At 43.1% G+C, this 25,849-nt stretch overlaps 1 protein-coding gene and 1 long non-coding RNA gene across 8 annotated transcripts in view; one reads left to right on the plus strand and one right to left on the minus strand.

Annotated features, from left to right (window-relative positions):
• The window catches only part of ESRRG (estrogen related receptor gamma), a 579,813-nt gene that overhangs the window by 94,078 nt on the left and 459,886 nt on the right, over positions 1 to 25,849 (plus strand). The gene's annotated exons all lie outside the window — the stretch shown is intronic.
• Positions 4,990 to 7,400, minus strand: LOC135318757 (uncharacterized). Its single transcript, XR_010377078.1, has 3 exons — positions 7,225 to 7,400; positions 6,500 to 6,552; positions 4,990 to 5,375 (listed from the first exon to the last, which is right to left on the minus strand). It is a non-coding gene; the product is annotated as an uncharacterized LOC135318757 (long non-coding RNA).

Consider the following 25,849-nt stretch of genomic DNA (forward strand, 5'->3'; position numbering starts at 1 on the left):
AGGAAACCCTGGTTCCTGCCCCCTTATTTACGCTGTAACGTTCCATTGTGGATTGTTACAACATCTCCTCCGAGTTGTTAAAAGTAGCATGAGGCATCCAGTACTTGCTGTTACACGGTGCGCCCTGCAGCCTGGCTCCCGCTCTGTCCTGGCAGATCCTCTGAGCGCAGCTCAGGAGAAGAAAGGGGGCTGAGGCCCCCTCGCCTGGCTTCCATGCCTCGGGTTGGCTCCCATCTTTGTTGCTCTGTATTAAATAGTTTGTGGGAGAAAGTTGGCTCTTGTCTCAGGGGAAGCGGCGATTGTCCCGGTGGTTTGGATGTCAGTACCCCGGGCTGCAGAACAATGTGTTTAATTGTTCGGTGGCCAACACGAAGCTTCCTGTCGAGCGCCAGGTCCCTTGGTGGTTCATAGGACTGAGCTGAAGTGGGGAGGAATGTCCCTCCAGGCCTCTCTGAATTTCAGAGGTTCAGGAGTGGCAGGGTTTGAGACAGACCAAGGGGAACAAAGACATTTCAAAAAAGACACGTGTTGAAATAGTAACAGAAAAAAAAAAAAATCCAAAGTCTGTCTTTGACATGAAAAGATTTCAGGACTGAAAAGGGAGAATCTCGGTAATGTGGGAGAAATGGGGATGTCCTCAGTACTCAGAGGCCATCTCGGCTGTAGCCTGGCTGAGCTCCCGGGGCTGGGAGGATGCTGTGGTGGTGCAGGTGGGAAGTGGCCTCTGGGACTTGTGGGTTTAGAACGGGTGATGTAAGGAGCCAGGGTGCCAGGCAGGACAGGGCACCGCGGAAAGGAGGACAGGTGTTTCCGTGGGGAGAAGGGCTAGGACCCAGCAGGGTTTTGTTTTCCTTTCTCTCTGTTCTGGGCGAGGACCACTGCCTCTCCCTTAGCAGGCTCTACTCTGGGCAAAGTCCTTGCCTGGGACTTGCCACAGCCCTCAGCCATTGCTAATGGGGTTTCAGGGGTGCTTTTCTCATATAAATAAAGGATTATAGGTGCACCCCCTTTTCATCAATCCCTCCCTTCCATAATCCTTAGTCATGGGTTGCTGCAGGCACGTGGCCACAGGAGACCATCGATGCCTAAGGCTTATCAGTGGAGATAGCTGTTTAAGAGGTTTTACTTTTACATCTGAGCAGCCAAATTGTGCATGTAACAATGGGGACCAATTATTGCACAATAGAGCATCCCCGATGAAACACAGACAGTGCGTGTGTAATATGCAATGAAAGACACAGCTTCCCCTAAACAAGGAGAAGGTTTCCATGCCCTTGGGGAGAAGAGCAGGAATTCCATTCTAAAGTTTCAGTTGTTGATGAAGGTGTATGTACTATCATTTCATGCTTGATTTTCAAAACAATCACCCTCAGGATAATTCACAAGTCATAATAAAATGTCTCCATTTAGGTTCAGGTGTATGGCGTATGTAACTTTTCTGGATTTGAAGTGTCATTTATATATCCTCTCTGGAAGTGGAATCTTGCTGGGTTCTGTTTTATCTCCAGCTAAAAAGCAATTACAGAGTTGAACAGTTTCAACACTTTTTAAAAACCCATCCTGTTGACAGTTGTCCAGTTATCCAGAACTAGATAGGAATCCTGAATGGAGAATTCTCTTCGCCCTCCATATCTGGTTTTATCCTCAGCGGAAGTCACTGGGAAGAGTACACTGTCCGCTTAGGATGTTTCATAGAGGAAAAAGGGAGGCCCAGAGACGTCAAGGGATTTGATCTAAGATCATGAACTGAAAGAACTGAATGGTCGAGGGAGAACTTACAGAAAATTTAATTTTCAGTAGTTAAAAGACAATGAATGTAGAAGAGGCAAAAATTCAACATGCAGCTTTGTTTAAAACAAAACAAAAAAAAGAGATACTTCTATTAGGAAACTGTGATTAGTGCTGCATTCTTTTTATAATATGGTAGCATAGTTTTTATTGGTCAAATTTAAAGTGACCAACCCATCCTGGTTTGCCCAGGGCTGTCCTGATCTCTGTGCTTTTCATGCAGAAAGTCCCGAATTCCAGGAAGACTCCAGTCCTGGGTATACAGGGAAGGCTGATCACACTGAATTTTTCCCTCAGCCCGCACGAAAGAAAAGCTGCAGCAAGGTTGTCATATTCCTCTCCCCTCCCGTCACCCACGCTAAGTTGATTTACGTTCAGCTATTTTCTCTTAAGAGGGTAACTGAAGTCAGTGAGGTAGCAGTGTATGTCAGCTTTGCTGCTGCTGTGGTTAGATGGGGGAAGATCAGCAGTGAGTCTGGACCGTCCTTTCCTTCTCCTTCTGGAATTCTCCTCATAACCTTTCCACCACGCCTAGGACAATGGCGGGAATGTGGAGATTGTTGGAGGAATTCTAAGCATAATTTTTTTGGAGTATTATCGTAGCACCAAATCCTGTAAGGAGAAGACTAAAGGAGGGTGGGATGAAGGCTATGAAGGGCAAGATCGTAAATATTTTAACCTTTGCTGGCCACACAGTCTCTATAACATGATTTCTTTTTTTTTTTAAACAACGCTTTGAAACTGTAAAAACTCTTTTTAGCTTTCAGGATATATAAAAATAGTCTGTGGACCAGATTTGGACTCCATGCCAAAGTTTCCTGTAGAGTTTTGCTGTCCAACAGAAATATAATGTGAGTCACATTTTCAATTAAAAATTTGCTAGTAGCCACATTAAAAACAGTGAACAGAAACACGTAAATTTAATTTTAATAATGCGTTTAGCCAAATATATCCTAAATATTACCTTTTCCAACATGTAACCAATATAAAAATTACTAACAAGGTATTTTTGCATTTTTTGATACTAAGTGTTTGAAATCCTGAGTGGCGATATTTAAAATATTCATATGGCCATTGGCTACCGTATTGGACAGCACAGCTCTGGAGTAACCTTGATGAGTGTTTAGCCAATCTCCTCTAGTCCATTAACCTATCAATGAGCTCAGAAAAAAAAAAAAAAAAAAAAAAAAAAGATCTTAGAACTGGAAAGTGGCTTAGAGATCAACTGCTCTAACCCTTCATTTTGTAAATGAGGAAAGAAGGATCAGAAATGCTAAGCAGCTTGCCCAAGATCACACAGCTAGTTTGGCAAAAGACCTGATATGAGAACTCAGATCCCTGCACCTGCCTTTAACCTTCCAACCACACTGTTATGTGAAGTTGGCATTAACTACGCTTTGCCTGGGGTCATCAGGGGAATGGTTGATTTCCTGGTCAGGATGATGTGTTTCTTCTCTGGGTATATATAGTTCAGTGTCAGGTCCTACTTCTGATCTGGGGCAAAGGCGTGAGAGGTGGGCTGGGGAAAGGGGGTGCTGTCTGTGGCCCTAGAAAAGAGCAAAGTGAGGGGAAGGGGATATCTGTGCTTCGATCACTCGGATGACGGCCTTGTCGATGAGAATAAAAGCGCGCATGCGTGTGTGCGCGTGTCTCTGCGGAGCGCCGCTTCTGGATCATCTTAGCGTCTCTCTAACCTAAGCGGCGTCTTAGATAAAGGGTAGGATCTGGGGGCAGGAGCCTGGTGTAGCAGCAAGGATACGGAGCGTTGGTGGTTCTCTTTTCTTTGCCTGCGAAGTGCCTGTCCCTTGTGCTAAAGGGAGGGCTAAGCTGAGTAAATATTAGTTGTGTCATCAGAGTAAATGGAAGAAAGAGAAGTTTCATTGCTTTAGAGGCAGCCTAAACCCAGGCTTTTCCTCGGGCACTTCCTTTCTTTTTAGAGTGTGCATTTTTCTTTTTTGGATCTGACTCCTCTTCTCACTTCAGGGAGTTGCTGACCAACTCAAGGATTTTATGAATAGGAGAGCCCTGTAGTGCATTTAGCTTGGGAAAATGTCCCTTAGAATAGATTGTTTCTGAGTCAAGTGTATAAATATTCTGGCTCAAGACTACCCTCTTTTCTTAATGAATTGGTCTGGCGGGAGTTAAAGCCAAGTGTGGTCTAACAGAGTGCTCCAGAGAGAAAATTGAATGGACACAAAGCCCAGTCATAGTTTTCAACTTTATGTAACGTGTTTCGCAATATATTAGAAAATTAACTTTATGACAACTGGCAAGACCTGTTGTGTAAGTCGATCAGTGTGGAAGCAGTTTGGTGTCTTTACTCCTCTTCCCCGAACCTCCCTATTTGGTGAATTTTGAAGACACAGACAGCTGCCATGGGGCCTGCTCAGTGTCCCGGTAAGTCATTCAAGTTTATCGTCCCTCACCGTTTCCAAGCTAGTGAGGATAAGAAAGGAATTTTTCAGGGACTCTTTGAAAGGAGAGCTGCTAATCAATTTTTCTTATTATTTTATGCACTCTGCTTTTTACACTACCCCCACCAGCTGTTAATCATGCAAAAGCTGAACACTTCATTAGCCAGTGCGTGTTCGCCCATGGGCATTTCTGTAGTCAATTAGCTCTTTCTATTTATACAGGTAAGTCATGGCCAAAAGTCTTATAAGGTGCCACAGGTAAGGGTTAGAATTAATTTCTTCTTCTTCTTTTTTTTTTTGAGTGTTTTAGAGAATTCGTTTTAAACTCTGAGCTCTACTGATGCACAATTACTTTTGGATGAAAGAGGAAATAGAAGGGAGGTATTTTTCTGGAGGATCTGATGTTGCATTCTAGGGATGGCTAATGTGGTTTCTGGTACAATTCTTGATTTTCAGAAAGCAGGGAGGGGTGTAGGGTACCAGAACTTAGTATTTTTTGGAATACTGGAAAACTGTTGTGAAGGGCTCTTTTAACGCAAGCAGATGGCGGAATAGAGAGCTAGACAGGATCAGCAAGAAATTCTGCGTGCGCGTTGGTGCCATATTCTCATATAGTTGGGTGTATGGCCTAAGCACAAACCCACTGAGCACATATACATATTTTTTGCCATTTTGTACTGATTTCCAGGAATTGGAAAACATCCTTCACCAGTTTTATTTGTCAGATACACTACTTGTTTATTTGAGAGGAAACAGTGATGGCTGACTCCTGAAATTTGCTGTTTCTTTAGATGCCAAGTTCAACCCAGAAGTTTCTCTCACCCTTCCCTTGGGAGGAATTTATTTTCACTAGAGGTTCTGCAGTTTTGCAGACTCAGTTAAACAGGCAGAGCTCAAGCCTCCTCTGAACTTGGCATCAGATCTTAACACGTCTGTGCTCAGGAGGAGCGCTGGGTTCGTGTCCACTGGCCGCAGCGCCAGCGTGTGTAAGTGACGTCTCTGCCTCCAGCGCGGGCTCTCTCCGCCTGTCTGCTTTCTGCAGAGCCTTCCCAGCAGAAGAGTCTCCTGGCAACCTCTCCCCTGGTTGTTTCCTGCATGGATGTTTTCAGACCTTCCAGAACTCCATGCGGATTGTAGTGGTGATAGAGGCTGAGTCCATTCCTGCCACCAAAGCTGAAATAAGATGCTGTCATGTAAGGTCTGTGTCCCCACATAGCTTATGAGAGAAGGCACATGCCCCAGTGGAGGGGACAGGGGTGCAGAAGCTGTTGTTAAAATTCTAGGAAAAGGATCCAGAGGGAAATGCAAGACCAACACTGCTCATCCTTTGATTTTTTTGTGGTTCTTGTTACAGTGTCTAGAAAATGGGGATAAATATCAGTTGATTGTTGCTTGTCCTCTTTCCCAGCTCTGACAGGAAGGTGTTAGTTTAGAAAACCTTGGTAGGCATGAAGACTAGAGAGAAGCTAAATTGATACAATTATGCACAAATGACACTGGTGATAGAGAAGGTGCCTGTCATTCCTTTAACCCTTAAAGGGCAAGTGTTGCATCATATTGTTCTCTGTCTGCTGTATTTTGTCATATTTTCATGCCAGGGGTTTTAAAAATCCCACCCTAAACTAGGAACCCCAGCTTTGCCTTACATCTTCCACTGCCCTTCTGATCTGCACGGAGCTTCTTTTTGCACAGTGGGCTGATGACGGCTAGGAGTGAAACTTTTCCTTTTCATGGAGAGCTTTAATTCCAGTGTAATGGTGTGGTTTGCGGCTCTCTGCTTGCAGTTTCAGTTCCTGTTTAATACTAAAATCTATTGTTTGTCTCCATTTCTAGACAACATAATTGCATTGCTAACTGGCAGGAGCAATTAAGGGTACAGCATCATGAAAAGAGAGAGGTTCCAGGCCCGAAGATTTCCTTTGATTTCTAATTACACTGAATCCCTTCTGTAAGGATGACTTGTAAGGGCTCAAGAAGGCGTGTAACAAAGAACCAGAGTGTAAGGAGAGAGGGCGCTCGTTCAGTGGGGGTGATCTCAGAGATCCTCTCCAAGGGAGTGCCTGCCGCTGGGCAGAAGCTGAGTGATCATTTCTTTTGTTTATCACATGGTTCAAGCTTTATTCATTCTTTTTAGTGTACTGAAGGTAGTCATGAAATTGTTCTCTGTGTTTTTTTCTGGAACTGTTATGGTCAATAGAAAGTTGTTCTCGGGGACAGTATGTTTTGGGAACAGGATTAACATGTGGCCTTTGTGTTGGGCAATTAAAAAAATTACATTTAACTTTCAAAATTCTTACCTTATGAGATGCATCTTTTCAAACAATCCTGGGGTCTTGGTCCACAGTAAGACCTAGAAAATAAAGGGGTGCTGCCTGGTCAGAGACGTTCTGGCAGCCGAGTAAGACAGTTAATCCCCTCAACTGGGCCCTTTTTGCTGGGTCTCAGCCAGGGTTGGCAGGGAGGGCACCCTTTTGGATGGAACACAGTTTTCCAGCAGTGGGGCTCTGCTTGGAATGGTTTTTGTTAAGCAAGCCATCCAGAAGGCACTGTGGGCTGTTGGTGTGTAACAGGATGTTGCAGGGTGCAAAGTTAATGCAGTTAATATTCAACTGATCTTTTGGGGGGTTACCAATCCCTTAGGCGGATTTGCTAGGAAAGGCTACACATTAATCGCCCTCCAAATCAGACACCCCCAGTGGATCACCATTTGTGTTATCCCATGAAAAACGTTACACCATTCCAGCCAAACTCAGGGCAGAGGTGCTGTTTAATAACCCTTTTGCTGGAGCTCTGGCTTTCCCTGAACCCATAACTCTTTGAGAAGAGAAGAATACTTGAGTGAGCGTACGTTTTCCATATGTTGTAATTAACAATGAGTGATGTCTCTTAAACTCTTGCCATTTGCAGGGTCTTCCAATAAGTGTGACCAATTTGGTTCTGGTTCTCTGCTGAATTTAATTGAAATGAAGCATGTCTGGCACCTCTTTCTTTGCCTTAAAGGGAAAGAAATTCTGTTGCTTACCTGGGCCGAGGGGCCAGATCGGGAGGGGATCTAGTCAGCGGGTCACGGTGGCGGCCCTCCCACAGACCACAGGTCAGGGCTCTGTTCAGGCCTCCAGCTCAGTTAGGAATTAAATCACGAGCTGCTGCAAGTTCCGTGGGGGTTCTGCAGGCCGAAGGAGAGGTCAGGGAACTAACGCCGAGGTGTGAGGTCACCATGCATGGCCGACCTCGGTGGGGAACAGTGGGACAGAGGTTATTCTCTGCTGGAGGTCATGGGCTTTGCTTTTTATCATTTTACAAGACTTTTTCTTTTTCAGCTATTCCTTCTCTCATCTTAGGCAGTGTACTATTCCAGATAGGAATAATGTAGAAGGGAGAGTAGAAAATGAGAATGAACATGACCTGCTGTGACTGTGGTCATTGCCTGCTGCTGTCACCATATAATCTCATATGAGTGGTTTTTCAGGATGGGGATTTCCTAAGATGTTGGCATGGGCCTCCCTCTTAGAAATGAGTGATCAGCAGAACGAACACTCGCCCAGTATCTTCCAGGACACTCGACTTCAGCTGTGTTCTCCCATCACATCAAAGGTCTTGATGCTGGGTTTCTATGTAATGTAAATCTGGACTGCATTTGGTCTTTCTGCACAGGGATGTGGGCAAGAATGAGAGGTCTAGAGATCACTGTTTTACTGGTAAACATCCTTAGTAGGTGGTGGGAAAACATTCGTGTCTGACAATGGCTAAAATGGAATTTTCAATTCTCTGTGAACATTCTTTGCTTTCTCCACTGGTCTTGAAACACTTGAGTTAATTTTCTTGTGCTTATATGTTTTTCCACGATACATCCTGATTGACCCTGGAAGTTAGAGCCATAGCCCTCCATGGATGTGATTTAGGGCTTTTAAAAAGAGAGCTGTATTTTTGGCCACAGTATTCAAAATAGCCATTACCCGATTGAGTTTGTGTTTTTAATGACTGAACCTGGCAAAACTCAATTCTGCAGGAATACATGCTAGATAATGCTTACCTCGTGTTCACTCTGTGGATGTTTTAATCGCTATTTTCTGGGTTTCTAAAGATTTGTGGGAACTTGACGACACCACAGACTCCAGGACCCAGCAGCTGTGGCTCTTGGCTCATAGCACTGATCCTGGTCACCCAGACCTTTGAGTCTCTGGGTCCCTGGCAGGATGATGAGGAAGGTGGGAGCCTGTTTAGAAGAACAGGCCCCACAGTCAGGTGACCTGGCCCCTAACCTGGTGCTGCTTCTTTCTAGAGAGGTGGCCTTGGGCATGTTTCTACAACTCTTCATGCCTCATTCCGTCACGTAAAGGGAGAAGGAGCTTACTAAATACCTCATATCGTGGTTGTGAGGAACACATGAAACAGTGCCCGTAAAGGCCTTAGCACCGTGGCTGGCCCACCGTTAAGTGCACAGTCACATTTAGCAGTTGAGGCAGTGTGTCTAACGGTTAAAATCCAGGTCCCTGGAGCCCACCTCCCTGTTTAACGATATATCTCTGTTGCTAATCAGCTGAGTACTCTTAAGCAAGTTACCTGATCTCTCTATGCCTCAGTTTACTCATAAAATGGGATCGAAAGAGTACCTACCTCACAGGGCCGTTGTGAAGCATAAATGAGGTGGTGAACATGAAAACATCAAAATGGTTCCTGCCCCAATCAGTACTGTAAAATCTTCGGGTTTTTAAATTATTCTTGGAGCTGCTGGGAAGGAGGCTGTAAACAGTCACAGTTAGGGAAAAGGGAAAGATGATGAACATTGAAGTGAGGAGGTAGAAATGGAGAGGAATAAGAGAAACAATGGGGCAGAGAGAAGAAGAGATTAAGAATCAAGAAAAAAATTTTGCATTTGATGGTGAGTGGTTGAATGATGCTGAGGTCTCCTGGCCTCAGCATTTTCATCTCTCTTTCGTGGTGATTGGAGTAGGTGTGGTGAGTGGGTGTGGAGTAGACGATCGCTCATGTCTCTCTTGGCTAATTTCTGGTGGTGTCATGAAGCAGCCATGACAGAGGCAACCTACCTGTCCTAGCCTGAAGTAGGTACCGCTCTAAAATTCCCTTGTAAACCACAGACAGTTATGTCCCCACCATTAGTCACCAAACTATTTTGTTTTCTGAATGCACCTTTTAGGTTTACGATACCTTCTGAGTACCATGACTGCATCTTCTAACTACTATCTGTATTTAAAAGATGGCTCGTCTACTTGGCTTTCTCCATACATGTTAATTTTTCAAAGATCAGTCTAGAACGAGTTAGTCCTGATGGGCAGTCGGGGGCGCTGATGCCTGATGCCGATGGTCTTCATCTGTGTTATAGGTTCTCAGTTGCCAGGAGGATAAGTGTCCCCTTTCCCCACCTCCAACTTTTAGTCTGGGGGCTGGGAGCTGACGAGATGAGTGGGTAGGGAAGTAAATCCTGTCACAACCAAAGCACACCAAGGAAGTCCCCGCTCCTGTGATTGTTCCAGAAAACATCCCGAAGAAGGGGATTTCCAGAGTTGCCTGAACATGAGTGGGAGATGACTTTGTAAATTGTAATTGACATTATACAAAATTAGTTCTTGGGGGATTTTGCTCTTCTTCCAGCTAGGTCCAAGAAATGGTAAAAAATTCACCCTCACTTTGCATGGTGATTTCAGTGTCTCCAAGCTCTGCTTCTGCCTTGAGAAACTGCCTTCAGGAAGATCAAACTTGTCCTACCAGAAGTGGGAGTGGCTTGAGGTGCTGGGAAACTCCAAAGCTTCCTTGTGGGCCCTCGGTTTGGCTCTTGGGCTGCTGCGTCCCGCACTCCCGTCCCCTCCAGGTCGGCCTTATTGGTCTACCGGAAACTGATAGACAATTGCAGTTGGTTCCATTTCTTAAAGTAGTTTGAGAGGCAAGCTGCAAGAAAATCTTTGGAGGTTTTTTAGAGGCACTCTGGTTTTTGTTCAAGCCTAGGGTACATGTTGATAGAATGATGCATTAAATTAAAACGTTGCATTTGCTCTTTTTCTCCATTGGGGATAAATCTTGGCTGAAGTAGAAACGAGTAGTGGTTGGATGGAAGATGACTGATTTGGTGGTTTTCTGTGCCCCCACCCTAGATTGTTTTTTCCAAAATGTGTCCATCCTAGCGGACAAAAGGAATATTTATTTAGAAGGGGTGACAGACTTAACCCCTTAGTCGCACTGGACTATCAGGATATCTGCTTCTTCTTTCTTCCAACACTTATCTGTTGAGAGCCTCCAATGGGCAGATACTACTCCAGATGCTGGGGGTGCCACACTCAACAAACAGTGTACATTGCTTGCTAAGGCCTTTTGAGGGGCTTTCATTGCTTCCTAAAGCCATTTTACTCAGTGGGGAAATCCTACAGTCACTGGACATTCCTGTCAAGGTGCCAGGCAAGCATGGGGTCGATGCCCCCATTAAGCCAGCCTGGGTAACGGCTGCTGCCGTGGCCTCCCAAGCGCAAGGACCGTTGGGAAGAACGCATTTGCCATAAAGCACAATCAGCGTTCAAAGAAATGACCATCAGTCAGTTCAGGAAGTCTGAGTTTTCATTTCCTCGCCTCGCTGTGTGCATATGAGCGGCCTGCCATTTGCATATGGCAACCCTGTCATAACAGTTTCAGGAAGTGATTTGTTAATAATCAAGTTCTCTGAATGGCCCTAAATCTGTAATTGATGTGGGTCTGGATAAAGCCCCTCTTCCACCCGCCTACTTCGGGGACCATTTTTTTCTGGCAGGGTCTGAGCCAGAATGACAACTAGCCATCAGAACAAAATTTAGGACAGCTGGGTTGCTTTGCAGCAAGGACTTTTGGCTCCACAGTTCAAATAATCACAATAGCAGCTCGATTTCGCCTTTGGCTGAATGGTTTTGGCAGGGCACAATGAAAAATAATTATTTCATGGCCTGCTTATTTTCCCCTTAACCAATAAACTCTCAGACCTCTTCAGGCTTATGTAAATATTCTGCTGTGGATGAGGCCGGGCATGCCGTAATATCCCTATTTAGGAAATGGTGTATTTCACCCTGGTGGGGTGGAAAGCAAAACTCAACAACTTTTTGAGTTATCTATTTAGAGTGGGGAAAAGTTTAAAAAAAAAAAAAAAAGATGGGAAGAAATTTAATGGCTGGAAAGTGAGCCCACTGTCACAGCTGCAGAGAGGGAAAAAAAAGGTTGGGTCCCAGGCCCTCACTTAGAAAGCAGGGCCCAGGGATGTGTCACTGAGCTGATGTGGAAGGAAGAGTATTGCACGGAGTAGCTGGACTGTGCTACGTGTCGTATAATAACCACGAAGAAAAACAGTCTAATCCTTTGTAGCTGTAGCTTTTTAGGCTGCGTGTAATGATTCGCAAAACTTTTTGCTAAGTGCTTTCCCGGTTTGCTCTCATTACATTTGATGTGCCGTAGCTCTGTCCCTGTTTCCTGAGTCCTCGCTGTTGCCCTGGGTTATTTGATGGAGTTGTGGAGGGGCGGACGGGATACATTAAGCACAACAGCGAGCCTAGCAGCCACCCTGGACCCGAGGCCCTTCGAGGTTTTTGCTCAGATCCCACCAATCCCCTGTATTTTGTATCTGCCTCTTCAGGTCAGCTGCACTCAGAGCAGGTGTCTGTGCCGCTTGAAGACCAATTCCTGTTCAATGAGATTCCATGGCTTTACAGCTCAGTTGGTCAAAGCAGAGCGTTAATGGGATCGGTCATGGGCTTGATCCCTACCGGAGCCAGTTAACTCTATTCTGTCCCATCAACCCTGGCCAGCAGCCTGAGGTCATGGGTGGAATGGGGTGAGTTAGTGTGAATGGCTTATCACAAACCATCCCCACTACTGGGTAACCGGCTAGTCCCACTGACCGTGGGTCAGGAGGGTTCTCTCTGAACGGCAGCAGATGGGGCATTAGAAACAGTAACAAGCACGAGCTTATGGCTGCTTCTCCTCCCCTGGGAGTGTCTGGGGCAGGGGTAGGGGTCAGAGTAGGGGTGAGTGTTTCCACTGTTATCAGTGGGTGGGTTTTTCTTGTTTGAAGAGCCGGCACCAAATCAAACTCATAGTATGATCCTCATGATCTGGGTTTCATGAGTGGCATTTCTTCTCAAAGTATCAAAAAAAAATTGGTAGTCATGTCATGCATTAGGATGAATTTCTAAATGTAAATGAGATTCTCCAAGTAATTTATTTACATTTGTTTTCAGCACAACAAATGAGACATCACGTAGCTTCATAATTTTCCATGACCGAGTCACCAGCATGCAGTGTGTAATTTACTGTGATTTAAGATGCTTATCTGTAGCTTTTTCAACAGTACCTTATAAGGCTGAAACAAGAGAAAGAGATCCTCTGGGCCACTTCACATCTTGCTCTCCTGTCCTCCCCTCCTGCAGAAGTGTTCTGGGGCCCACTAAAATCTATAATCTTGCTCACATCTTTGAAGGATCGTGTGTGGAGGGTGGAAGCTATCGGTCCATTTTTTTCCAGTTCAAGTCAGGCTGTTATCACTGACAAAACGCTGATGTAAAGAGAAGGCAGCAGCGTTTCCCCTTGGATATTAGGATGTGTGAACTCACATAAGTTACTGTTCCAGGCTTGGCTTCCTCATTGTGAAATGTTGTAGTGGATCGTCTGGACGGGTCAATAGCGTTCCAGGCCAAGGTGGAAGACACACTGGGTTTGATGGATTAGTAAATACTTTTTAAAACTTTACAGAGGCTTTGAACATTTGTTGTATTGTTTTTGCAATTTCTTATTTATTTGTTCATTTATTTTTAATTTTTTTCCTTTCTCTGTCTTTTTTTTTTCTTTTTTAAATTGAAGTATACTTGATTTTTAGTATTGTGTTAGTTTCAGGTGTACAGCAAAGTGATTCAGTTAGAATCTGTACATGTATATATAGATTCTTTTTTCTGGATTCTATTCCATTATAATTTATTACAAGACATTAACTATGGTTCCCTGTGCTATATGGTAAATCGTTGTCATTTATCTATTTTATGTATGTTAATCCCAAACTCCTAATATATCCCTTCCCCCACCCTCACCCTCACAAACCATGAGTTTGTTTTCTATGTCTGTGGGTCTGCTTCTGTTCTGTAAATGCATTAACTTGTACTATTTTTTAGATTCCACATATAAGCGATATCACGTGACATTTGTCCTTCTCTGTCTGACTTACGTCACTTAGCATGATATTCTCTAGGTCCAGCAGTTTCATATTCATGTTTTAAGTGTAGCCCTTTGATACCAGCCTTCCTTAATGGTTAGCGCTCAGGTTGAAAATAAAGACAAAAAGATCCTCTAATATTCAGCTGAGGCACTGTCTTCCCCTGGGACTCTTTTCCCCCATGCTTCTTTACTGATTTGAGCAAAACAACGTGAGGATGTCTCAGGACCTTTGAGATTTAAGGGACAGCAGGAAGAAAGATGTCATGTAGTTATTCTGTGGCCTTGAGTGAGCCTGTGGCCAGAGGTCCATGAGGAGTGGTATATGGTACCAGAGTTCTGGCCGATTTATCACCTAATCTGAGCTATTGGCAGTAGATGGCCTTGCCCTACTCCAAGCAAGTCAGTAAATTTGAAACACTTTATAATCAGAGCTAAAAATGTAGAAAGAGATTTTTTTTTAACTGTGTTCATTAAATGAAAATTTCTGGGTTTGTTTGGTAAACAAATATCGAGAGCTTTCTGTGGGCTAGCCACTTACTGGGCACCCAGGCTAAGAGGCGCGTGCCTAGCAGTGCTTGTCCTCGTAATATAGAAGAAAACCTCATTTCTAGAAAGAAAAAATAAATATGCGTAAAAGAGAAGGGCCAGTGTGACAGGCTCAATGTTTCTTAATACATAAAACATCTCCTTTAATTATTTGTCCCCAAATCACTTGGAAAGTGCAAGTTATTAGTCTCACTGAGTAGTGTTTGAATATCTCAGACATGGGTTTGGTCCAGGCAGGCTACTTTTTCAACAGTAACCTTGCCCACTCTAAGCACGGTTCTCCTTGGACCATTTTTCTTCTTACCACAAATCCTCCTGTAAGATATTTGTCAGGGCTTTTCGCCATTGGCCCGTAAGCAAATGTTATCAACATATACAAAAACTCCTTTGGAAGTGCTGAGAAGGTCATGCACTTGTGGAAAGTTCTATGGATCTGAGCCCTCTCTCTGAATCTTTTCTCTGCTGGAAAGTTTTCCAACTATAAAGCAAGATCTCACTGGCCAAATTCTAATATTTGCCTAGTGCTGGTGATACCTGTTTCAATGCTATGTGTTTCTAGTTGATACAACAGAGCAAGGTCAAAAGGAGGGAATTTTTTTTTCAACCTGAGCACTAAATTGTTTAGAGTTCTTCACTGAGAACCACAGGTAGAGAACAAACCTAAAATGTACCTTATAAATGAAAGACACAGGAGCTTCTCCCCCAACTTTAAAGCTAGTGGGTGGTGGCTTTTTATAGACCTTGAACATCTCTAGTTTGGGTGAAAAGTTATATGAGGCACTTTTCTTCATGAAGGAAACATTGACTGAGCACACGCTTTGTAAAGTGACAGTGGTGGTTGCCATACTGACGATGCTTGAAGAGTCAGGGAAGACAAGTAGACTTATAGTTAGACTATGTCATTGTGTCATAATGTGACCTACGGGGCAACTTGATAAGTGCCCAAAAGCAACAGGCTTAAGATACAGCAGGCGTTCAGAGGAGATATGAAAAGGTCAGAGTAGACTTCAGAGAGGAGGTTTTGCTTGAGAGGATATACGAAGAGTCACCTGGCAGACCCACCTGGGGAAAGGCAGTCAGAGCAGAAGGGACAGTGTGAGCAGAAGGCATAAGTTAGAAATGACTTCATAGTCAGAGAACTGCCCGTCGACTGGCTGGACTGGGATGTGAGCTTTGTGGATTGGGAAGCAGTGAGCTCAGCACGAAGACGAGGCTGGGAAGAGAGGTTGCAACCAGATCACAGAAGGCTTTGTGCACTGTGTTAAAAAGTTTTGATCTTGGTTGAGTAAAAATTTGAAAGGGCATTGGAACATTTCTGCAACAGGGCGACATGTCTTAAGTTTTCATTTTAAAAAGATCACTCTCTGCTGGATGGAGGATGGATTGGATGGAAATAAGAAGGCCAGTCTAAGAGGCTATCAGAATAGAATACTTCTTTACATTGTATTTTCGAGGGTTTGTCTTCCTATTATGCTGGAGAACCTGGTCTAACCACATGGCGACTTCAAAGAGTTTTAACAGAAGAGCAGTGGGATGATGACAGAGTTGGGGATATCAGATCAGGAAGGAGACTGAAATGGCAATAATTTAGTCAAGATGTGGAAAGGCTTGGGGAAATTTTAATAACCATATTTCTATAGTAAAGTTTGGCTCATATATATATATATATGTTTATTAGTTCAAATTCCAAATCTGTTATCCACAATTCTGAAATCCAAAAGAGGTTGCTGTTGGTTTTTATGCTTTAATTTTATTTATAAATTTGGCAACAGAACTTTTGGCAGCAAAATCCCATCTTAAGTGATCTTGGGCTAATTATGTTCCTTCATTTAGTCCACTGTGTGAAGATTTGTACCTTTTCCTGTAGAAATAGTGGTGCATCCGACTGGGGCCCTGCTGACGGGTCCTGTAATGGGTGGTGTTTGTCGTTTCTTGTTGCTTTTGCTGCTACCACTATTAACTGTTACTATCAATTAACATTGCTACAGCATCATACTGCTTTTAGGACATTTAATATTCCTTGATTTCAGTTGATTTATTTAAAACCTTATAGAATAGATACTATTATTACCTCATTCTAAATACATGAAAAGAACTGAGGCACAAAAAAGGTGATTTGCTTAAAATAACATACTTGGGGAAGGATCAACCTGGAGATTAAACTCTAAATTTCTTTTTTTCTTTTTCAAGATCTTTAGGCAAAATAAGCAAGAATGTCTTGACAGTGGACATTGCAAACAGTGGAATAGGCCCCCCCCCCCCCCGCCCTCTTTTTTGAGTTCTGTGGGCTTTCTTTTCTCCAGGGATCTTGTAAATAAAAAAACCAAGATAGATTCAGTTGTGTCTGATGTGACTCAGATGTGATTTTGTCTGACAGCAGCATGAATAATAACACTTTCATTTATTCTCAGTGTGAATGAGGCTGAGAAGAGTTGTTTTTATTATTTTAGCCCTTCCCCATTTGTGTGTTAGTCATTTCCACTGTAATGCATTGCATTTCCCCCCCTCCCTGGGTATAAACTGTAGTGGAAAGACCAGCACGGTGGCCGTAGATTACACACAACTCCACAAGATAGCACAAGGGTAGAGCTGGTCGTTGGATGAGATAACTGATGTCTACAGTTCTAAAATAAGAAGCTTTTTACTTGTATGTCACTGCAGAGCCTTCTGTCCCAACTTCTGATCTATAGCTTGCTTATTGCTGAAGTCAACAGCCTAATGTTACCAAAGAATAAAACCCTACATCACTTATTGATTTGCAGTCTGTTAAAAAGTGACACCAGGCTTTTTTTGGTTATGTCTCTCAGTAAAAGAGTTCACTTACTGGATTTTCAGTTTTGCTGTCTTGTATGAGGATAAACTACATAGACATATGCCTGGATCTATGGGCCTCAGGCATCTGAGTTGATAATTGTAGTTTGCAAATGAAGTCCGTAAATACACATATTTTACGCAGATTATGAATTTCTTAATGACGTTGGCCAAACCGGTTCTGTTTATAGCAAAATTTAACCAAATACCTAGCTTTGGAGACATGATCAGTAGAGTCAAAGAGAGGAGATAAGAGAGTAACATCTTTTGAGAGTTGGGTTTCTGCAGGGAACAAATGCTGACATGGGATTTCCAGCCTAAATATTTATGCCAAGTAATCGTGATGACGGTGATGGTGAGGATGATAACAGGGAAGAGGGGAGGAGGGGAGGAGGGAGAAGAAGGAGAAAAAGAAGGAAAATAATGGCAGTAACTTAGATTTGAAGAGCAGTTCATAGTTTCACTAGATGCTTTCAGAAGCTGTAAGGTAGCCAAGGCATTGTTTTAAAAATGAGATTCAGTCTCAGCTAAATTGTTACTTGCTTCAGGTCACTTATCCAATGACTGGGGAAGCCAAATTTCAGCTCAACTGACTCAAACTTCAGTAATTGCCCCCATTATACAATCTTAAAAAAAAAAAAAAAAGGAAATGGTACCTATCTTTCTAAAAATCTCTGAATACTACTACACTTGTGATGAGTAAGTTGACAGCATCTCAGTGTATATGGTGACAGTGTGTCTCTGCACTTTTAGCCTTTCGTTAGATTGAATTTTATTCTCATGCCATCATGCTTTCTCTTTCCTAACCTCTTTCATCCCCCCTCATCTTTATCTATGTTCTAAGATCTGTAATTCATTGGACTTATTGGACTTCTGTCAGTAAAATCAGAGAATGAGATTTCCCTTCCAGTCTACTGCTCAAATCAGCTGTCTCAGCCCCAGAAAGATGGTGCAGTCAACTCTGATCTCCTCAGTATGTCTTCCCATTCTCACCCTAAATCTAGTCGAAGCAAATCTGAGGTCCCTGAAATGTCATACCATGCTTTGTCAGGCATAATCAAGATCCTCACTAATATCTTGTGTGTGTGTATATATATATATGTATATATATATATATATGTGTGTTTTAGTAAGTAGGAAAAATTATATAATTTTAGTTTATTAAGCAAATTTTTATACATATACCAAGATGATACAAACACTTAAGTGATACTGTGTAGAGAAAAAAAAATCCTTCGATAAACTCCCTCCAATGGAATGATTAAAGAAATTCTGTGAGTTTGAACCATGTTTCAAGAAAATAAATCTACATTTGTGTGTGTTTTACTTCCTCCAAACTATGGGTTTAGTTCATATTTAGGTAATATAAATCTAAAGCATTTCCAAGAGGAAAAACTTGCTGTCCCAGCAGGGGTCTGGATGATGGCCCTTAACAAATGCAAAACTTGGCACTCATATAAAAGAGAGCTAAATAAGACCAATAAAGAGATGGTAGAAACCCGCCGCAGCCAGAAAAATACAAAGCGATGCAAACACTCATCCGCTGCGCTGTACTGTTTTCAGAAATCCAGGAGCTGACCTAGAAGGAGTCCCGGGCTGTGCTGGTCTTTGGAATAGCGTACAGAGCTCCCTGTTATAAACAAAGCAGATGATTAGATTCAGATTCCTAGGAAGCTGAGTTTAGAGGAGGGTCATTCTTCATTATTTGTAGAGCATAGTATTCCGTGAGGTTTTCTGCTGTTTTTTTTACTGACACTTGGAAACTATTCAGAATTGTTTTGGGGGCTGTAATGAATGTCTAGGGAGTGAGGTTCCTGAAAAATAGAAGATCTGGGTCTGATTAGTATTTGGTATAGAAATCCTGCATCTTATTTAACCATATACCCAACTGCCTTAGAGGCTAGTAAAGATGGAGAATTAAGTCAATGAATGGAATTAAGAATAATTGAACCCAACTTAAATCTAAGGTACTATCTAATAAGCTCCTCTTTTAACATCATCTATGCATTTTCCCATCTCTGGAATTTCCCCTTTAAAAGCCTAGGATGAAGAACTTGCCCAGTAAATAGCATCCCAGGGTTGAACTGGCAGGCTGTCCAACTCCCTGGTTGTACTAGCTGGAAATTTCTTTGGGAAGACACTTCAGTGCTTCTTATTACTTCAGTTTCTTCACCTGTACCATTTCATAGGGGACCAGTATCATAGTGGAAATGTGACAAACTAGTAACCAATGAGAGAAAACAATATTGGAAAGCACTCATTTTAAAGCAAAAAGTCACAAATGCATATGCAGAACAGAACAGTACATACAGCACGAAAACAATTGCAGGTTTCGTTAGGTATGTTAGGAGAGAGTCGTGGAATGATTTCCTATTAATTCTGGGGCACTTACACTATTTTTAAAATATCCCACAAACCTTTGCCTGACAAAGGAAGAGTACAAAATGAAGCCTTCGTCTCTGCAGTGACAGCTCTCTCCATAGCAACCCGCCTGTCAATCAACACCCACTTCATCGAGCTTCAGAAAACACCCCCAGAAATAAATGTCAGAAGTCTTATGCGGGTTCCAAATTTAAATCGAACTTTTAAATAAATTAAAATAAGAACCCAAACACCCACAGCAGTCACAAAAGTAAATTTTATTTTGGAAGGAGAGAAAAAGGAGAGGGGGTTAAAAACACAAAGACCAAAGAAATTCTCCAAGCAGTTAGAAGGAGGGAGGGAGGATGGGCACCCTTAGTCCTTTCTTAGCATTACTTGATCAAGCGTGATCCACTGAAAGGTGCATCACCTGTAACCCATCCGTATCTGTTTCCTCTGGCTTTGATGGTTGGCTTTCGTTTTCATGGTCATCGTATCGTGTTCACCCTCTTCATACCTCTGCTGTGCTGCTGGCTCAGCCCCTCCTTTTGATGGTATGAAGGTGAGGCCAGAGGCTAGTTCCTCCTGGTGGAGGAACGTGCTAGGTCACTCTTTTAGGGGGATGGCATTAAACTGACACCAACTGGACCAGCTGGCAATGAAAATGACCTGCCATGCCACGTTACATCCTTCTGTTGCTAAAGCAGCCTCTGAGAATTAAGCATGAAGCAATCCTCAACTCTTTTTTTTTTCCAGAGATAAACTATATTTAAAGATTAATACCACACTTCAGGGGTAAATTGTGTAACTTGACTTCTGTATGGTTTTAAATTATCTAGCGGTGGAGCATTTTAAGGAACTATGGTTTGTTACACTATAGAATGCTTGTCTGTGAACAAATTGGAGACATGTTAACTTATTAGCATGGCCACGAACATGGAATTGATTTACGAGGGTTCGTACAGTGTCATGTTATTCTTTGCCAAATTTAGTGTAATTGTCATTATCATCATACCCATTCTTGACCTCTGTTTTTGTTTTTGTTTTTGTTTTTGTTTTTGTTTTTTGCTAGTAATGAAATGCATTCTTCAAATACTCCTTTGGCATCCTAAAGTCATATCTGCACAGTAAACATGCTTGTATGCGGTCACCTTCACTGCACATCTTTTTCCTAGGTGTGCAATACAGAGATGGTCTTGGTATATGTTGAACTATGTACCCACTCCCCCTCTTTAAAAGATACGTTGGAGGTGTCTTCTAACCCCCGCACCCAGGAGTGAGACCCTGTATGCAGGCAGGGTCTTTACAAAGACAAATGAGGTCTTTGGGGTGGGCCCTAATTCAGCCTGGCTTGTGTCTTTATCAAAAAGGCAAAATTGGACACAGAGGCAGACACGCACTGGGGGAAGACATTGTGAAGAGCCTCAGGAAGAAGACAGCCATCTACAAACCAAGGCGAGAAGCCTGGAACGACCATTCCTTAAGAAGGAACCATTCTGTTGACACCTAGATTTCAGACTTCCAACCTTTAGAACTGAGACAATAAATTCCTGTTGTGTAAGCCGCCCGGTTTGTGCTACAATGGCAGCCCTAGCAAACTAATAGAAATCCCAAGGGTTTAATTACGTGGTGTTCAAAGAATGTAGAGACGAAAAAGCCGTGAGCCTTGTCCCCTGGTCAATGTGGGGAAGGGGCTGGAGAGATTCCTGGCAGGGTGGAGTTACAGAGGGCAGATGGGGGAGGCCCCCGAGGAGAGGCAGCTTGAGGAAACTGTAGGAGAAGGGAGAGAAATGCGCCCTTACCCTCCAAGTTTCTTTAACCTAAACTCACCCTCTGAGTTTGCCTCTGCTACTTCACCGATGTCAGCGTCTACTTCTTACCATCAGTACCTCAAAACGAGGGTTTTCTACTGCTAAAAGGTTGGGAGCTGTTTGAGATGCTGTCATGTTGGGTGCGCATCAGTACTGGTTCCCAGATAATCAGTTGGGTCAGTGAGCTGCTTTTTTCTTAAATTTTATGATTAGGGATTCAGAGCCTCTATGACCCTGTCTTATCATCACTTTTATTATTTACATCAGCAGATGTTGACTGTATGCCTCTTGTGGGCATAAACACTTGCAAGTTTTATTAAATTCTCAAATTCTAAAGGAAAACAAAGTTTTTAAGTATTGTAGAATTAGATGGGCTGCCCAGAAGATTGACCAAAAATCTTTGGTGGCTATCTGCTAGAATTCTGGCGTTCTAGACAGGGACAGATTTCTGGAGAAACCAATGAGATTAAGCATTAGATCCTCTCACTTGCCTGTGCCCCCTCCAAACCTTTGTTTATAATTTTACGTTAATATTTTTGTATTCTTTTTATTAAAGGGAGTCCCTCTTCAATTGCATGAGTTTCAGACACCTGAAAAACCTGGAAAAGTCGCGGTTCTAATGAGGGGCATCTAGGAACCAGTAAATCCTGCAAAAGGGGCAGGAAGCCAGAACAAGGAGAAGTTAAAACAAGGCTGAATCCAAAAATCAGGGTTGAAGATAAGAGGAGTCCAAAGGAGGCAAGTTCTTGGAAGTGAACGGTCAAGGCTGAGTTGGGCAAGAGAGTAAGAGGGGTGGGAAACCGGGTTGGTGCAGGAGACAGAAGGCAGTCACGATCTGGAGCTGGGCAGTCAGGGAGCGCAGAGGAATTCCCTGGAGAATTCAGATTGAGAACTTGACACAACTTACCCACAAGTGAGGTGCTTTTGACGGGCGTGCTGGGGAATGGTGTGTGTGTAAAAGGAAATCTCTTATATCCTTTCCAGGACAAAAGCTAAACCCAACGCAAGGAGAGGGGAGGGGAAACTCTCCACTAAAATGAAGGGTGAGGGTTTTAGACCCCTTGGGAGAGTATCTAGCAAAGCGTTTTGCATGTAGGCACTCAACCAATTAGCTAATGGCTAGAGGAAGCCGGGTAGAGAACACAAGAATTTAGCCGCTCACAGCCTCTGTTCCCTCCAGAGCCAGTGAAAGGCTTGCGTTCACATCACACTTTTCCAAGTCACCACCCAGGCTCGGAGAAGGCCGGCCTTGCTTCCTGGCATTGGAGTCCCCACCCGCCAACCTGTTTACTGAATGCCAGAGAATTCTCACTTCAGTTGGGGCTTCCTTTTTTGTTCCAAATAAAACCTAAAATCAGGAGAAACAGGTTTGGAGGCCAGCATTTTGCATCACTTCACTTGGCTTCTTTTAGTGATTTGTCAGGCAATGTGTCATTTTCTCTGTAGAGTATGTGTGCAGCTGGGAAATGAGTTATTTATAATAATAAGACTTTGCTTGTATGTAGATACTTGCATAGTAAGCAGATCATGTGGAGTTGGTGGTGTCTGGTGGGGACCCTTGGAATCATCAGTATAGCTAATTAGCTAAGGTGGCTTGTTGGAATTTGCAGGCCGTTGCCCATAAATATTTTAACCTATTGGTGCTGAAACCTGTCTGCCAGAGATCAAAGGCATTTTCAGATCTAATCTGGCTCAAGGGATGATGGGTAAGGAGGTAAGAGGCTGATGCCATAGAGAAGAGAATCACATTGCCCTGTCTTCCTCTTCTCTACCTCAGCTTCCCAGCGCACCGCGCTTAATCTTATTTCCCATAATTTTGCATTCAAGGTCACGGTTTCCCCGATCTTTGGCTCTTTTATTCAAACTCTCCCGGTCTCTTCAGACAATCCTTTCATGACTCCTGTTCACAAGATGAAATTTGGTGTGAAGTTACGTCTCCACCTCTCATTCTGTACCTTTTTATGGAAAGATAACCTTTGACAATGCTGTTATTTATGAAGATCACTGTTAGCACATTGCCTAACGGGTGGCATGTTTGTGAGAGAATTCATTTGAACAGACTTTCTATCGAAGGCTGAATACGCCCCCAAATCACAATGGTCATCAGAGCCAGCCGCCTCATTTCTGATGGTTTTACAAATCAGCTGGGCTTCAGAGATGCGTCAACATGACCCTGTCCCCACACTGAGTTGTTTTGGCTGCAGGGGTGGCTGCTTTTCTCTCTGTTTTTTTTTTTTTTTTTTTTTTTGGTTGTGGTTTTGTGGGGGGTTTTTGTTTGTTTTTTGTTTTGTTTTGTTTTTTTCTTTCCAGCTGCATTTGTGAGTGTTTTCATCCTTTGCTAAAATATGTTTTCCAAAAATGTGATTAACAGTCATTTTCAGATATAGACATTGGCTCTCCTTCGCCAGAGAGACACAGCATGTAAGAACAGGCAGACAGCAAAATAATACAAAAGGGTATGTTTGTTCATCAGAAACTGTGTTAATGGCTACATCTGCCCCTCTCATTTTGGGCTGCCTGGGATCATCGCTGCTCTTCTGATTTGCTGATGTTTCCCCCTACCGTGAAATCTCTTCGTTTTGTACCCCATAAATAAAAAAATCCCTATGGTTGCTCTGTTTATGCTTGGAGTGTAAGTTAGAGCAGTTTAAAATTTGAACATTGTGCTCAATGGGATATGCTCACGAGATACATGGATGTAGAGGTCTGGGGTTCTGAGCATTCTTTGAACAACTTTCTGGTCTAAGGTATTCATGCCAAAGACCATTAACAGCAGACAATGAACTGACATCCCAACAGAGCATCATAAAGCAATGGGAAGTTTGCATTGGCTTTATAGCCTGTCATTTGTATTTGTTTATTTTTCAAGTCAAATGAAATAGTGGGCTTGTTTGAGTTGCTTGGGGCTGTGTCTTTGGATGTTTTAGACCTGAGTGCTCCGAAAGCTCCAAAGCCAGTGACTTGAACCCCAAAGGGGTTGCATCTACTCTATGTCAGTTTCAGTGTACATTACCTGCCATCCTACAGAATGCATTTTAAAGAGCAGTCTTCCTCAAAGGAATAAGTCAGCCGACGCATAGCATCCCCTTGTGAACCCCACGTTGTGCTAGGTGCTCTAAGAGAGGTAAGAGGGAGTAATACTTAGTCTTAAACACATAGGGGTCATATCAGATTGACGTAAGCAGGAAAGGTTTTAGTAATGAGGAGGCAGGGTGAAATGACAGAGATAGAAGTAAGTGTGACAAAGGGAGACATAAAATATTCCTCTTAACCATGAAGAACGAGAATGTTTTAACTGCTTTCCAATAAAAGCTTGGACACATGTAAGATCATCATCCCGAATATGTTCCCATCGGGTGACATAGAAACTTGGCCACTAGCGTCTCTGGTCAAAGATTTAGAAAGGTGTTTGTTGAGTTTCTAAGACCTGCAGAATATTTCTGGTATCTGGTGGAAAGATGCTCCTTTAGCCAGCAGTGAACTGGGGAACATTGGTCTGTTCTGGTTTATCTCAGTGAGCCTCTATCGCAGAAGGTAGTAGGAACTTGTTTCAACTCAGCCACAGTGCAAAAACCTTGAAGATGTGGATTTGAGTAGTAAGTAAACCAAGGTCCACTGTCCCTAACTAAAGAAATGAGACCAATTAAATTTCTGGAGGTCGAAGCTGGGTTGCTATTTCACATGGCCACTTGTCAGAGATGTCTGTGCTGCCTTTGGGGGGGATTTCTCTGTCAGTACATGTCTTGCCCAGCCTCCTACACCCTACTCCAAGGGCTCTGACAGCCACTGGTAGCACCAGCCTAGAGGGTGCTGACAGTCTAAGGAGATCTGGTGTGTTTCCCATGCTACTTGAAGACAGTCTTCTTTCCCTATCAGTCGCCACCCACCATCCCATCGTGTGGATATTCTGGAGCAGTCACCAGAGGCACGGGTTTGGATTCAGCTGCTTTATCCTCCCACTGAAGGCATAGTCTGATGATGGAGAAATAATACCGTGTATAGAAAAAGCTCTGTGTTGGAATCAGAGTTCGACGTGTAAGACCTTAGCTCTGCTATTTCACTTTGGAACCCTGAGCAGCTGCTCTGCAGCTTGCTGAATTTCAAGGCACTCATCTGGAAAATGGAGATAATATTTACCTTGCCCAGATCACATTTTGGCTGTTGGGCTCAAAATGGGTTAAAAAGTATAAGTGATTTGTAGTGACGAAGATTTTAATGTCTCCTGTGCTGGGTTTGAGGTCTTGGTGTTGTTGCTGTTTTGTCTAAGTTCCTTGAGGATGTGTTTGGGCGCTGTGGGTTAAAAGGGAGCCTATGATGTGGGGCTAGACTCAAGGGGCAGAAAATCTGAGGTCTTTTACTTCCTTTGGTAGATCATTCTTCTTGCTTGTGTCACAGCTCCTCTCTTGGATGCACTGTGGATCACTTGACACCCTCTCTTCCTCATCATCTGCTCCCACTCCAGTCCCATGACTGGGCTGGGGCTTCTTCTGAGTACTACTGTTACTTACCACTGACTGTCCCGCACCTGGAACAGTGTTTGGCACAAGGTAGATGCTCAGTACAAGTCTACTGAATGAACACCTGCAAGGAAGGAAGGTAGGCATGGAGGAAGGAAGGAAGGAAGGAATCCAAGTGAAACTTCTTTGATAGGTTTAGAGAGTTTGGTTTCATCAAAGAAAATCGCCAAGAGCAGAACAGGCAGGGTAAGAGTTTTCTAGAAACTGACTCGATGAAGATGTTTACAAGACTGAAGTTTTTCACTCTCTAATCCTCCAAAGTCATAAATGGTTTTTGACAATAATCCTTACAAGTGCTGATATTTTTCAGGCCCTGAGCTGAAGATAAGGATAAAATCCTTGAATTATCCAATCGCACAATTATATAATGTTCCAAAGTTACGAAAATGCCATTGGCTTACGGTTTCTTTCCTGTCCCGTCTTC

The sequence above is a fragment of the Camelus dromedarius genome, chromosome 21, assembly GCF_036321535.1.
Source record: "Camelus dromedarius isolate mCamDro1 chromosome 21, mCamDro1.pat, whole genome shotgun sequence".
Taxonomy (NCBI): domain Eukaryota; kingdom Metazoa; phylum Chordata; class Mammalia; order Artiodactyla; family Camelidae; genus Camelus; species Camelus dromedarius.